General features: G+C 38.9%; 1 long non-coding RNA gene across 6 annotated transcripts in view; it reads right to left on the bottom strand.

Annotated features, from left to right (window-relative positions):
- The window catches only part of LOC147339927 (uncharacterized), a 550,381-nt gene that overhangs the window by 281,238 nt on the left and 254,122 nt on the right, over positions 1 to 15,021 (bottom strand). For 2 of the 6 annotated variants that reach the window (XR_015158505.1, XR_015158506.1), the window contains exon 2: positions 1,393 to 1,490. The exons of 3 other annotated variants lie outside the window; for them this stretch is intronic. This is a non-coding gene — a long non-coding RNA (uncharacterized LOC147339927). Of the gene's footprint in view, positions 1 to 1,392; positions 1,491 to 4,226; positions 4,404 to 15,021 lie in introns of those variants that run through there. One more of the 6 variants, XR_015158510.1, reaches the window with a different exon arrangement.

Raw genomic sequence — 15,021 nt, 5'->3', positions numbered from 1 at the left:
GAGTTGGAAAGATCTCCTGGAAAAGGAAATGGCAACCCACTCCAGTATTCTTGCCTGGAAAATCCTATGGGCAGAGGAGCCTGGTGGGCTACAGTGCATAGGGCTGCAAAGAGTCAGACACGACTGAGTGACTAACATACACAGTGACATTTCATCCCCAGCACTTCAGCCTTTGGCATGCCTGACAACTGCATGAAAAATGGCTGGAGGTATGTAAGCTTGGAGATATTATCAGGTAGCTGACCTCAAATTCTCCATATATGAAAAGAAGAGAGGGTGATGGCATCTGACAAGAAGCAAGATCTAGCAACTCAGAGAAACATTGGGTGCAAGGTCAAGGAGAGACAACTTTGAAAAGAGACAGAAGACTTCCCTGAGAGAGTGAAAAAAGCTGAGATGGAAAGGAGTTAACTCTGGAAAGAAGAAAGAAAAGAATGTCCCAGTCAGAGAGAATATCATATGCAAAATCCTTGGACAGAAAAAAAGTGTCATGAGACTAGATTGCTGAGATTATGGGAGAAACAGGTGAAAAGGGAGACTGGGAGGGAATGGAGAAAATATGCAACACAGGTCTTGCAGGCAAAGTTTAAAAAAAAGCAAATAACAAAATCTCCTGCCTTTATCCAAAAAGAGTTAAAAAATTATTAAAGAGTTTTGGGCAGAGAGATAGAGAGATGACAGATCCCATTTGCTACTGAGGGGAAAATGCATAGTTTCAATGTGAAGAACAAATTGGAGAGAAACAAATTGCTGTCTGGGAGGAAGTGGATAGATTCAGAAGACACTGGGGAAGTACAGTAAGACTTGGTGAAGGACTGGCAATGGAGTTGATACAGGGGGATATAAAGTACAACTCTGGATTTCTGGCTTGCACAACTGAAGTTAAGGAGCTAGAAAAGAAAAACAGATTTGGAAGGAGGAATGTAATTTGGGTTTCGTTGGACATTAGGTGTTTTTAGTGTCTTTGGGTCATCAACAAACACATGTTAAGTATTCAGTTGGACAAAATAAAGCTTTGTATTTCAGAGGGGGTTTCTAGGCTACAGTTAAGATTTGTAAGTTATCTGTATTGAGGATAAACTTGAAGCCACAAGCTTACAATAGATCATCAAGGGAGAGTATAGAGTGAGAGGTGGACATGACTGAGATTTAAGCATTAAATAACTCTAACATTTAAAAGCAGGAAAGAAGATGATGAACTAAAAAGAGAAAGAGAAGTGACTGAGGAAATGTGAAGAATAGAAGTTGAGAGAAGAGATGGTTTTGAGAAACAGTTAACATACAAGCTCAAGTAAAATGAGAACTGGAACATGTCAATTGGATTTTACAACCTGTTTTTAAGGATGTTCTGTTCTCAGAAAACTAAAAAAAGATTATAAAAGCACTAATTACATTTTGTCTCTTGAATAGAGTCTTCTCACATATTGTTTATCTTCTTTAGTTGTATTCTTTTTCTTTAGATGGTCTGCTGGCATAAATCCATGAGCATGCTGTTAAGGCAAAAGAATCACCATTTTCAGCTCAACTAAGTTTATGAGACCAAAGCATCTTGCCAATGTTAACAGCATTTTTTTTCAAACTTTCTTCTCATTTTAAAATACTAGTAGCAAAACTGCAATGAAGAATATATTGAAATAACTGCTTAAAATAAAGAAGATGGTGTAATGCAAACTGCTGCCTAGTAAGCCAAGTCATTGTTCAATAGCTTGAAATGTTTATCAATTCATGTATAAATGTATGAATTTATTAATAATTATTGAAATACAGAGAGGTGGTCAATATCTAATACACAAAATGTAGGTGGTTAAAAAGCCAAATATTTGAAAGTTGAAGTTTACTTGTATTCTATACAGGTTTCCCTGATAGCTCATTTGGTAAAGAATCCACCTGCAATGCAGGAGACCCAGGTTCAATTACTGGGTTGGGAAGATCCACTGGAGAAGGGATAGGCTACCCACTCCAGTATGCTTGGGTTTCCCTTGTGGCTCAGCTGGTAAAGAATCTGCCTGCAATGTAGGAGACCTGGGTTCGATCCCTGGGTTGGGAAGGTCCCCTGGAGAAGGGAAAGTGTACCCACTCCAGTATTCTGGCCTACAGAATCCCATGGACAATATAGTCCATGGGGTCGCAAAGAGTTGGACACAACTAAGCAACTTTCACTTTGTATTCTATACATAAAATTTAAATTCACTGAAATGTCTTCAAAGGGGAATTTAAAGAAAAAAGGAATTCAAACATTTTCAATTCTAACTTTAATATGAAACTAATTAGCATGCACTTTTGAAAATCACCCTCTTTTCTATACCACATCCTTTTTTATTACAGACAAGAAAATAATATTCAGTGTATAAATATGGCTTGAGATACAACTTTAGTCATGTACAAAAACCATTAAGGTAGGTTTGGGATGTATTTTTCCATTTGGAGGAAATGGAAAAGACACAAATGCAGGGAAAGCACACTTTTACAATCCAAAACACAAATTTATTGATTGACATGGAAAAGTCTCATTAGTACTGAAGGAAGATATTAGTACTGAAGGAGGGGAGATGCATATTTACAATGCATATTAATTAGGAGGTCATAATGGTATGCTTACAATTAATGGTAACCAAAAAGGATTATTCAATTAACTATGTTGGATAATTGATCAATAGTTTGGGGAAAAAATTACATTGGATCCCTACATCCTACATTATATAAAAATAAATTCCAGATAATTAAACATTGTAAATAAAAAAATATAACCATGATAAATTTTTAAGATGTAAAAAGTAAAATATAGATGTAAGATGTAAAAAATGAAATCATAAATAATTCTTTAAAACAGAAATAATGAACTGAGTGCTTTTATAAATACAAGTTAAAACAAGCATATGTTTGTTCGTCTCATTGTCAGTTAACAAATTCGATACTGGTTAATGTCATCAAGTTTATAGGAGCAGGGGGGAATTTTCTTATATTTTAAAGTGAGTCCCATTCTTCTGAACATCAATTTTATAATATTTATCCAAGACCCTTAAATGTGTATACCCTTCTAGAAATACATGCTTGATAAATTTTATCAAGGAAATACTGGATAAATGCAGAAAGAAGACCGACCAAGGATGATTATCAATAGTTTTTTTATAATTGTTTAAAAAAAGAAAGAAAAAGAAAGTGGGAGAGAGAATATAATTGATCAAAGGCATGGAATAAGATAAATGCTGATACATAATAACGTCATGAAACCATTAAAATGATCACGTAAGTCTGTCTTTATTGGCATCAAAATATGATCGTACTGTGAAAGAGAAAAGGAGATGTTAAAAGAGCATGGCTAGTCTGATCATATTTGTGAAAATGTGTGCATGCTTGTGCACATGTGTATTTTTATGGAAATAAAATCTAGGGAAACAGCATAATTTTAACAGTTACTGTGTTGAGGTGGTCATTTTATGGATGATTTTAATGTTTTTCTTTATTTCTTCCTCATTACTTGAATATTTTAAGAATGAGTTTGTGGCATTTCACACACACAAAAAAGATTAAATAAAATTCCATTTTGAGACAAGCAACAAATCAGTTCTTTGCCACTTTCCAAAAATGCATGAAGAAACTACATAAAGTTTTCTCTGTAAAAGATTAACCTAACTTCCATCACCAGCTGTGGATCAGAGAAATACAAAGCTCCTAGTAAACCATCCTCCACCAAGGAATCAGTATAGAAGGACTGATTTAAAACCATACCACAGAATCCAAAAAACAACCCAAACTCATGGAAAGAAATCAGAGTTGTGGTTACCAGAGACAGAAGGGTGAGAGGAGGGAGAATTGGAGAAAGGTAGTCAAAAGATACTGATTTCCAGTTAGAAGATGAGTAAGTACTGGGTAACATACAACATGATGACAAATGACACTGCTATATGATATATTTGGAAGTTGCTAATATAGTAAATACTAAAAGTTGGCATCACAAGGAAAAAAATTTTGATAACTGTGTGAGAAGATGAATGCTAACTAAACTTATTGTGGCAATCACTTCACAATATATGTATGACAAATCTCAGTGTGGTATACCTTAAACTTATACAGAGCTGCATGCCAATTATATCTCAATAAAACTGAAAGCATAAATAAGTAGAAGCACACCATGGGCACTCAAGTGGACTGTACTAGCTATCTACTGCTGTGTAAGCCATCACCCGAAAACAATTACTGGAAACAACAAACATTTATTGTCTCACATTTTCTTGGTGTCAGGAATCTAGGAGCATCTTAGCTGGGTGGCTCAAGCTCAGAGTATCCTATGATGTCGTAGTCAAGGTGTCAGCCAGGGCTGCAGTCATTTCAAGGCTCAACTCAGAAAGAATCAGCTTCAGCGCTCATTCACGTGGCTATTGGCAAGGCCTGAGCAGTTCATCTCCCAAACTGACTCACATGAGCCTTTCCCTGGGGCCATCTCATGACATGAAAGCTGGCTCCCCTGAATTGGCAGGCCAAGGGAGAGTGAGAGATAGAACCCCATCTCAGAAGTAGCATCTCATCTCTTCTACTGTATTCTACTCATTAAGACTGAATTAATCAATGCAGGTGACACTCAAGAGCAGGAAAACCAGAAAGTGGGGATCTTTGAGAGCTATTTTAGGAACTGTCTTTCAACACGCACCAAAAGCAAAAGAAGAAAAGAAAAGGAAGTAAACTTAAAGTTTGTATAAGAATGTTCATAGCAGCTTTATATGGAATAGCCCCAAACTGGAAAACAATCCAAATATCGATAGGAAATGGATTAAAAATTGTGATCTACCTATACAGCAGTATATGATTCAGTGATAAAAGAAACAAACCTTTGATTTAGTCAATACCATGAATGAATCTCATGGATACTGAGCAAAAGAAAGCTGGACTAAAAAGATCATACTGTATAAGTCCTTTTATATGAAATTCTAAATAGGAGTAAGCAACTGATGGTGAAAAAAATTGGAAAAGTTGTTGCTTTGTGGAGGGAACCTTAACTGAAAAGACCGATGAACAACATTTCGGGGTGAGGGGTGGAAATTTCTATATCCTGGTTAGGAGTATAAATTACACAGTTGCATGCATTTGTCAAAACTCAGCAAATTTTGCACTTAAGATCTGCACACCTCTTTGCATACAAGTCATACTTTAAAGTGTAAATAAATATTAAAGTCAAAAACAAAAAGAACAAAAACTGAAAGTTTGTTGAATATTGGGATGAGTTTAAAAGGAAGAGTAAATTATCACCTCCTTTGAAGTCTTTCAAAAAGAAATGAAAATTCCAATCTGTCTGAAGACAGTGTTGAGTGTATCTACTGGGAAACAGCTGGATGAATAGCCATTTTTCAACATAGGGAGTTAAATTTGGTTCAAGTTAAGGACAAAGTAGAGGATCAAGGGATTTCTCCCTGCCTAGTGCCATGCTGAAAACAAGTCATTTTTGTGAAAAGAAATTTTGGCACAGGAGATGGGAGAAAAAAAGCAGAAAGAGAGAGAAGAAGGTCACCAATTGAGTTAAGAGACTGAAGTCAAAAGATGAATGATATTCACTCCAAAGTCATTAAACAAATTACAAATGGGGTCAGAGCTCCTATTCTGATGTTCTAACTTGGTCCCATTGCTCTGGGAATTTGTTTATCTTATCTAAAAATACCACTATAACTAAAGTATTGTTTTCACTTGAAACCTACAAAGGAAATTTGGATTTTTTTTACCTTGCTTTCCACACACTGAATCTAAACCCTTAATGATATGATTCCTTCTGGTTTCAAGAGTTTCATCCCCAAACAAACTTTAATAAAGAAGAAAAAGATTTGTCTAAAGCTAGGGGGAAAGTTTTAATTGAAACCACTCTCCAGAGTCTGCATAGACTTGAAGTAATCAAGACCAGATTTTCTCTCCCATAAAGAAATCTGCAATGATACTGCAGCCTATCTGTTCCAGTTGGTGCTGCTTAAGCCTTGAATATGCATTTGAATAAAACCACATATTTTTGTTTTCTGAAAGCATCTTGTTTTAATTCCAATAATTTTCATTGTTTTTCCCCAGCAAAGAAGTGATATTCTGTGTATGATTCAGTCTCACTAGAAATGTTCCTAGTGGAGTTACCAATGCCTTCACAGCCATAAAAATAAAACCCTCTATTAAACGCTTCAGGGGAAGAAAACCACAATGCAATCAACATTCTCCAAAAACAGTAGCAATAATTGAATGACCAGCTTCTGCCCAAGTTTCAGTACCTTATTTCTCATGTCAGTAAATAATACAGGGTCATAAACACTGCAGACAAGCTACACATATGCACACATGCATGCATGTGTGTGTGCATACACACACAAACATACACACACACACACTTTTCTCTACACTTTGTCTGGAAAATCTGGAAAATGTAGATTTAAAAAAATATTGCTAATATTGAATCAGATAGTGTGCCTTATTGAAGGTTTCCTCACTTCCAGTGTATCAAATAGTACTTACCATAGAGAACGGTTAGGAATGCAATCTGTCAAATGAAGGGGCCAGCCTGGATTGTCCCTACCGTCCCTTGCAGTTTGTATTCAATACATTTGGTCCATAAACTGCCAACGGCCTTAAAATGTCCCCAACCCAAAACAGTCTCATCAACAGTTTTCCCACTCCACATAGCTTTCCCACTCTTCTTTTGCCATGCTAGTTGCCTTTCTATTTCCTTTAAATATGTTTTTTTTTTTTTTTTTTGGCCATACCCTACCCTGAACTGTTTCCAAATTGGGAAAGGAGTATGTCTATATATTGTCATCCTGCTTATTTAACTTATATGCAGAGTACATCATTTGAAATGCTGGGCTGGGTGAAGCATAGCTGGAATCAAGATTGTCTGGAGAAATACCAATAACCTCAGATATGCAGATGACAACATCCTTATGGCAGAAAGCGAAGAGGAACTAAAGAGCCTCTTGATGAAGGTAAAAGAGAAGAGTGGAAAAGCTGGCTTAAAACTCAACATTCAAAAAACTAAGATCATGGCATCCAGTCCCATCACTTCATGGAAAATAGATGGGGAAACAATGGAAACAGTGTTTATTTATTTATTTCCTTGGGCTCCAAAATCTCTGCAGATGATGACTGCAGCCATGAAATTAAAAGACACTTGCTCCGTGGAAGAAAAGCAATGACAAACCTAGACAGTGTATTAAAAAGCAGAGACATTACTTTGCTGACAAAGGTCTGTATAGTCAAAGCTATGGTTTTCCATAAAAAGACACTTCCCATAAAAGACTCTTGGAAGAAAAACTATGACCAAACTAGACAGCATATTAAAAAGCAGAGACGTTACTTTGCCAACAAAGGTCCATCTAGTCAAAGCTATGTTTTTTCCAGTAGTCATGTATGAATGTGAGAGTTGGACTATAAAGAAAGCTGAGTGCCAAAGAACTGATGCTTTTGAACTGTGGTGTTGGAGAAGACTTGAGAGTCCCTTGGACTGCAAGGAGATCCAACCAGTCAATCCTAAAGGAGATCAGTCCTGAATATTCACTGGAGGGACTGATGCTGAAGCTCCAATACTTTGGCCACCTGATGCAAAGAAGTGACTCATTGAAAAAGACACTGATGGTGGGGAAGATTGAAGGCAGGAGGAGAAGGGGATGACAGAGGATGAGATGGTTGGATGGCATCACTGACTCGATGGACATGAGCTTGAGCAAGCTCCAAAAGTTGGTAATGCACAGGGAAGCCTGGCGTGCTGCAGTCCATAGGGTCACAAAGAGTTGGACACTACTGAATGACTGAACTGAACTGAACAGATGGTTTTTCCAGTAGTCATGTACAGATGTGAGAGTTGGACCATAAAGAAAGCTGAGCACCAAAGAATTGATGCTTTTGAAGTGTGGTGTTGGAGAAGATTCAAGAGTCCCTTGGACTGCAAGGAGATTAAACCAGTCAATCCTAAAGGAAATGAGTCCTGAATATTCATTGGAAGAATTGATGCTGAAGCTGAAGCTCCAATACTTTGGCCACCTGATGCAAAGAACTGACTCATTGGAAGAGACCCTGATGCTGGGAAAGATTGAAGGCAGGAGAAGGGAACAACAGAGGACAAGATGGTTGGATGACATCACCAACTCAATGGACACAAGTTAGAGCAAGCTCTGGGAGATGGTAAAGACAGGGAAGCCTGGCATGCTGTAGTCCATGGGGTCGCAAAGAGTCAAACACAACTGAGCAACTGAACAACAACAGTGAGGCATGTGGGATATTAGTCCCCCAATCAGGAATAGAATTCATGCCCCTGCACTGGAAGGCAGAGTCTTAACCACTGAACCGCTGAGGATGTCCTTCCTCTAAATATTAATATCTTAGTTAAGCAAATCCAGGTGAGGTTTTATACTAAAGATCAATATATTTTACACAGAGTACAGAACTATTGGACTAAACCAAGATTATAATACAATTAACTGGCAATGAAAGGCTTATTCATTCTGCCTTTTTACCTCTTTTCTCCCATGCGTCTCATTTTATTTTGTCTACCAGCTTTGACAATGGACAAATATTTTTTGGAGTTCAAAGGAAAAGTCCAGTCTGAATAACATCAAAAATACCAAGTGCGCCTCCATATACACACACCCAAGCATGCACAGATGGAAAATTTTCACTGACCTAGAAAGAAAGAAAAATATTCTGCAAAGTCTGTCTCCTATTAATTGGACTTAGTATTATTATAGGAAAAAATAAGCATAGAGGACTTTGAATTCTCACTCACAATCAAGGGTGCTATAATGAATATTTCAACAGGCATACATTTGGAAGTTTTAATTAAAATCAGTAGTGCTATTGATATCGTAATGTCTTAGACTAAGGCTCAGGCAAGTAATCACCTGCCTCCCAAGTGAATGGCAATACACATGCAATTAATTATAGAAGACTTTGCTACTGGAACCACCTTGGGATTGCCAAGATTTAGAGCAAGTGTTCACACATTCAACTACAGAAGGCAACTCTGCTGGTGATGGAATGAGCAGCTACTTAACCCAGATTCAGCGTCTCTCCTTATTAGGCCCAGTGCCTGAAAGCCTGACATCAACTCTGCTCTTCTTCTCTGGCACCACAAATAATCCTCCTGCTTCCCGTGATCAAGGCTTTTCTATTGCAGAAGTTTACCAATAGATGTTGGTAAAGCCATTTGGGCAGATCATCTTACTTTTGAAGTGTGCCCTCCACCATCTTCCTGCCTTATGAGGGTTTCAATAGAGCCAAGTATTAATTGTTACCATCTCTTCCATGAGACATCACTCTTAAGTTCTCACTCTCAAGACCTTTTCAGGCTCCCTTGTTTCCCCATCAGAAAAAAAGAAAAAAAAAAAAAGGACTCTTGGGATAAAAGAATAGGAGAGAATTTGGGAAGCTGCCAGACCAAAGCAGAGTGCTTTAAAGTACACTTAGGGGGACTTCCCTGGTGGTCCAGTGGCTAAGACTCTGCACTCTCAATGCAAGGGGCCCCAGTTCGATCCCTGGTCAGGGAACTAAATTCCCACATGCCACAACTAAGAGTTTGCATGCCACAACTAAGACAAGGCACAGTCAAATAAATAAAAAATTATAATTTTTTAAAACTACATTCAGCTGCCAGAAGTTTCCTTCAGGATTCTTTGGATACCAGGAAACCAAACCACATTCACAAAAGAGCAAGAGAGTCACAGCTGACTTTAATGACTGTTTTCTAAATGATCTTAATGAGAAGTATTTATACTTCATAAAACAAAAGCCAGAACAGAATGATTCTTGCCTAAGTTTTTATGGAAAATCTATACTTCAAAAGGAAAGGAAGGAAGAGAGAGAGATGGAAGGAAGGAAGGGAGAGAAAGAAAATTAAAAATTGCCCCAAGTTCTTAGGCTGTTTGGGGGCGGGGAACCACGAGGATTTTCTTGAGCTTTGGATAAGTCTGGCGCTAAGTTTGCTTCAATATCCACAAATGCAAGTTTAAAAGGTTCTAGCCTCTCACAGTAAGGACTTGTCTTTGTAATATCTTAAGTCCTACCACCCTAAGGATGTGACCATAGTCCCTGGGGACTTGGACAGCCCCTCTTGCTGACCTCTCTGTGTTCCCCTAAAATTCACAGAAATACCTCACAATATCGAGGAAATGACAAGATTTAAGATGGTAACTACAGTGATTTTTCTGAGCAGAGTTAAGACAGTTTATCAGTGTTGTATTCAAACCAGCCCTAATGTCATAAGCAGTCATTAGCAAGCTTATAAATAGCATCTTTCCCTTTTTACAAAGCACTGCTTAGTCTGGTCTGCAAGGAAGCCAGGTAACTGTGACATTGATAAAGGAAGTGAAGGTAGCTCAGTCCTGTCTTACTTTTTGCGACCCCATGGACTGTAGCCCTCTGGGTTCCTCTGTCCATGGAATTCTCCAGGCAAGAATACTGGAGTGGGTAGCCTTTCCCTTCTCCAGGGGATCTTCCCAACCCAGGGATCGAACCCTGATCTCCCACATTGAAGGTAGATTCTTTACTGTTTGAGCCACCAGAGAAGCCCACACAAGGAAACTGTACCATAAAACACTAATATTTAGAAATCTAAAAATAAGCAACATGAAGTTCACACACCTAAACAGAATGTTAACTTCCCCCTGTATCTTTTACAAGGTTTCACTTTATTTCACAAAGTCCTGAGTCACAAAAAGATAGTTAGGCACAGTTAACTAATTTTTTCTTCAAACGCATCTCCTTAGCAGATGGAAGGAATATGCTTTTAGCTTATTCTTCTAATTTTAATGCTTTCAATATGACATTTTTTAACAGTTTTAAACCATTTCCATGTTGAGAACATGAGCTGAATGTGGCATACTTCTGAATGTGAATGTGTGATGTAACACTGTTTTGATGGTGTTACATCAAGACACTGTAAATTATCTGGTTGGAAATTATTTAATCCTCTTAAACCAGCACTTACAATCCACAGATGAAGGTAACAGGTTTCAGTCCATATTGAAAACAAGAAAAAGGGCCATGTCAACTGGATTCAATCCATGGTTCTGCTCTTCTCCTCGAATATCTTGGATACCAGCAACACCTCACCTTTACTGAACACTTATTAAGTTCCAGGCACTATGCTAGTCATTCTATGACCATTAAATCATTTAATATCCCCCAGACCAAAATGATTATTACGTGCATTTTGTTCTCTTTTCAACACATTTCTTAAATGTGGAGACTGAAGGGTATCAATTTCCCTAACTTATACAGCAAGTGATGAGGGAGGCCACAATTTGAACTTCACTTTATTATGCTGCACTGTCCCACATACCTGCCCCCCACACACACCGATCACAGCTCCTATGGTGTTTTCGAAGTCGGACGCTCCCTCTAACCTCCAATTAGTGAAATATGCCAATATTGACCCCTCTTAAAATTTTCCTCCCTCGGTCCTAACCCTTTCATTCTGTAAATAGGCCTCACCTCCCTCTGCAATCCAGCCACTGCTGTCATGAGCCCACTGCATACCTTGCTGCTACTGCTGCTAAGTCGCTTCAGTCGTGTCCGACTCTGTGCGACCCCATAGACGGCAGCCTACCAGGCTCCCCCGTCCCTGGGATTCTCCAGGCAAGAACACTGGAGTGGGTTGCCATTTCCTTCTCCAATGTATGAAAATGAAAAGTGAAAGTGAAGTCGCTCAGTCATGTCCGACTCCTAGCCACCCCATGGACTGCAGCCCACCAGGCTCCTCCGTCCATGGGATTTTCCAGGCAAGAGTACTGGAGTGGGTTGCCATTGCACTGCATACCTTAGAAGTACACTTTATAATCTTTTCGTTTTACCCAGTCATCTGAGAAATGAAAAGCTGCCCTAACATATGAGGTTTGTTACTATTCCTATTGCGTGTGCCTGAAGTCTGTTCTGGGTTCATGAGAATGTAGGACAAGGGGGCGATGACAAGGAGTACATCTAAAGGAGCAACTGATATGTGGAAAGCGCAGCATACAAGGGGCAGGTTTAACCAAGGAAAGCTTAATTCCACTGAAGACCTCCTGAGGGCACGAGGCATGGACAGAGTATACACACCATGACCACTGAAGCCAAAGGGTGGCAATCCAGATGAAATGCATGAGCTCTTATCTCAATGTCCTACAGTGAAAATTTAGATTTTATGGAAAAGGACAAAGAGGAAAGAATGAGGAAGGCCCAGACTTAGAGAATGAACTTATGGTTGCCGGGGGAAATGATGGGGGAAAGGATACTTGAGTTTGGGATGCACATGTACACACTGCTATATTTAAAATGGATAACCAACAAGGACATACTGTCTAGCACAGGGAACTGTGCTCAATGTTATGTTGCAGCCTGGATGAAAGAGAAACTTGGGGGAGAATGAATACATGTGTATGTATGACTGAGTCCCTTTGCTGTCCACCTGAAACTATCACAGCATTGTTTATTAATTGGATATACTCCAGTACAAAATAAAAAGTTAAAAAAAAATTGTGTGTGACCACTGTGTGCGAGGCAGTATTCTTTATTTCATAGACAGAGGCATTATTCTCCGTATTTTACAGGTGAGGAAACTGAGGTCCAGAGGTGTCTCATAACACAAACACCACAGCTAGCTAGTCGAATAACTGGATGTAAACCCCAGTTTTCCTCTTCTGAAGCCTGTGCCCCTTCCTTTATAGTGAGCCAGGATGACAAACAAAGATCATATGAATGGCGTGCCTGTGGCTGGAGGTAGCCAGGAATTGTGACATAGATAGCACCGAGGAGACTGGAGCAGGTGTGTCTACAGTCAGTGGGGGAGTGTGTACTGCAGCAAAGTGTGTGTTGTCCATTTGATCCTTTGTCACAGTTGGGGCAGTTCCACCTCATTGGTTTTAGAGGCTGATTGGATCATCTGCCTGTTCATATGAGGTTATTTCCCTTGTATTCATTTTTCAACCCCATGGTTAGAATGTTGTTTTCCTGAATACCACTTTTAATTATTAAGTGAAAGTAACACAACAGTACCCCATAATCCTCCATGATATAGAAGGGGCTCAGGGGCCCTGTGTGCTCAAAAAAATGTTAATTTTTTTTTACCCAGTATAACAGGTATATGCTCCCTTGAACTGAATAAAGCAAAAACTGATGTTTTAACTTATGCAAAATAAACTTTACAAGCAACTCACAATGGTGACATGGTCACTTGGATGTATTCTCCATAAACCAGCATTTGGATAAGGAGGTTAAACCTCAGATTAGAAAAATAAGTAGTGCAGAGCCTTTGGGTTGCCTGGCAGGACATCAGAGCAAACTGGCATGACCACAAAAACTCAAAATTGGCCAAACTGCACTTCTGCCCAATTGTCTTCAAGGATTGAATGGGATGGCCATTGTTTGCAAAAAACACTGAGAAGTTAGCTGTGTGCACAGAAACAGCAGACACTTTATATCAGTAAGCGTGGTGTGGTCGACCTACGAAACCAATGAATATCATCTCAGTTCACAAAACAAACCTTTAAGTAGAATCGCTACCCCAGGAAAAGGCAATAACTAAGATTAATCAATGCTTTTAAGGCACATATATTTGCAGATGGTAACCGTCAATGACCATCTTAACAAGAAATACTGCCTTGTTGCATGAAGGACCATAGTACTATTTGCTATTCAGAAGCCATAGAGAACAGACGGATGGACATGGGGGTGGGGTGGGGAGAAGAGGGTGGGACAAATGTAGAGAGTAGCATAGAAACATATATACTACCATATGTAAAATAGATAGCCAGTGGGAATTTGCTATATGACTCAGAGAAAAAAGAACCCAAACCAGGGCTCCGTGACAACCGAGAGGGGTGGGATGGGATAGGAGGGAGAAAGGAGGTTCAAGAGGGAGGGAACATATATATATACCTATGGCTGATTCATGTTGATGTATGGCAGAAACCAACACAATATTGTAAAGCAATTATCCTTGAATTAAAAATAAATTTTTAAAAAAGAAATCAAATTCTTACAAAAGCCAAAATGCTATATTGTTGAAAAAGAAGTCAGTGATCTAGAATTTTTTGTCTATTAGATTATCAAAGACCAATTTCAGAGTAATTAGCAGGATAAATTTGGAAAGATGAACTGATTTTGAATATCCTTGGGTCAGATCCTACTAAATTTATCCTCCTTTAGTAGACTGGCAGTATAAATGATGGTTAGTTCAAATTAATGTATCAGGACACTCTACATTTTAAAACCCACACTGTATATTGCCAAAGTAGAACCAACACTTTGCATAGATGCTAATAGACTGTGGTTTCTTTCAGTGAATTTGTTATGGTGGGAGTTGTTTTTTGAAAGTGATCAGAGCCTATGGATCATAACTTGAAAGGAAAAAAAGTATTTGTCATAAATAAAGAGCAGTAGATCTTTTATCTGGAAGGTTCTTTGCTTGCTCGTTGGCAATGGGCATGTTTAGAAGTAAAAGCTTGGACTGAACTACTCTCTCCATGATAAAGAGGAAAAGGCATATGAAGAGTCAAGGGAAAAGAGGCAAAGGATAAGGGCAAGGGGTGAATCTCAGTAAGACAGTAAAGGACTCAGAAAGGCTGTTCTCAAGAAGGGCAAAAAGAAAGAAATCTTGGCGTGCAGTAGGGGCTGGAAAATTCAGAGCTAAGGCGTGATGGTTTCTTTTCAAAGTAAATGCTTGTGCTCTATAACATGAGGCGACTTCATGAGCCTCCAATCATTAAGCTATGCTTCTTGTGATCAGCTTTATTGTGGAAGGCAGGGAAGGGACCCAGTTATACATCAGGGTTGGCACAAAACCAAACAGTGTCAGTCCTCTTGAACATAGGGACAAAATGTACAGGCAGCATAGATCTGAAGGTTCAGGCAGGATTTCTAAACGAAGGCCAGCACTCAGCGACATCTTTGATTAAATCATCAATCTAGAGCCAACAGACTTGAGCCAAAAGCCTACCCGAGATTGCCACAGTGTTGAGCAGACACAAGGTGCCAGAAAGGAAAGTTTTATCAAAGGTGAGTTGTGATGGTACTGGGAATACCATGCCAAAG

Source organism: Bos grunniens, chromosome X (assembly GCF_055505025.1).
Source record: "Bos grunniens cultivar Pamir isolate PY7600 chromosome X, Bosgru_T2T1.0, whole genome shotgun sequence".
In the NCBI taxonomy this organism is placed as follows: domain Eukaryota; kingdom Metazoa; phylum Chordata; class Mammalia; order Artiodactyla; family Bovidae; genus Bos; species Bos grunniens.
The sequence above is the reverse complement of the archived record's forward strand: the minus strand, read 5'-3'. Positions and strand labels throughout refer to the sequence as shown.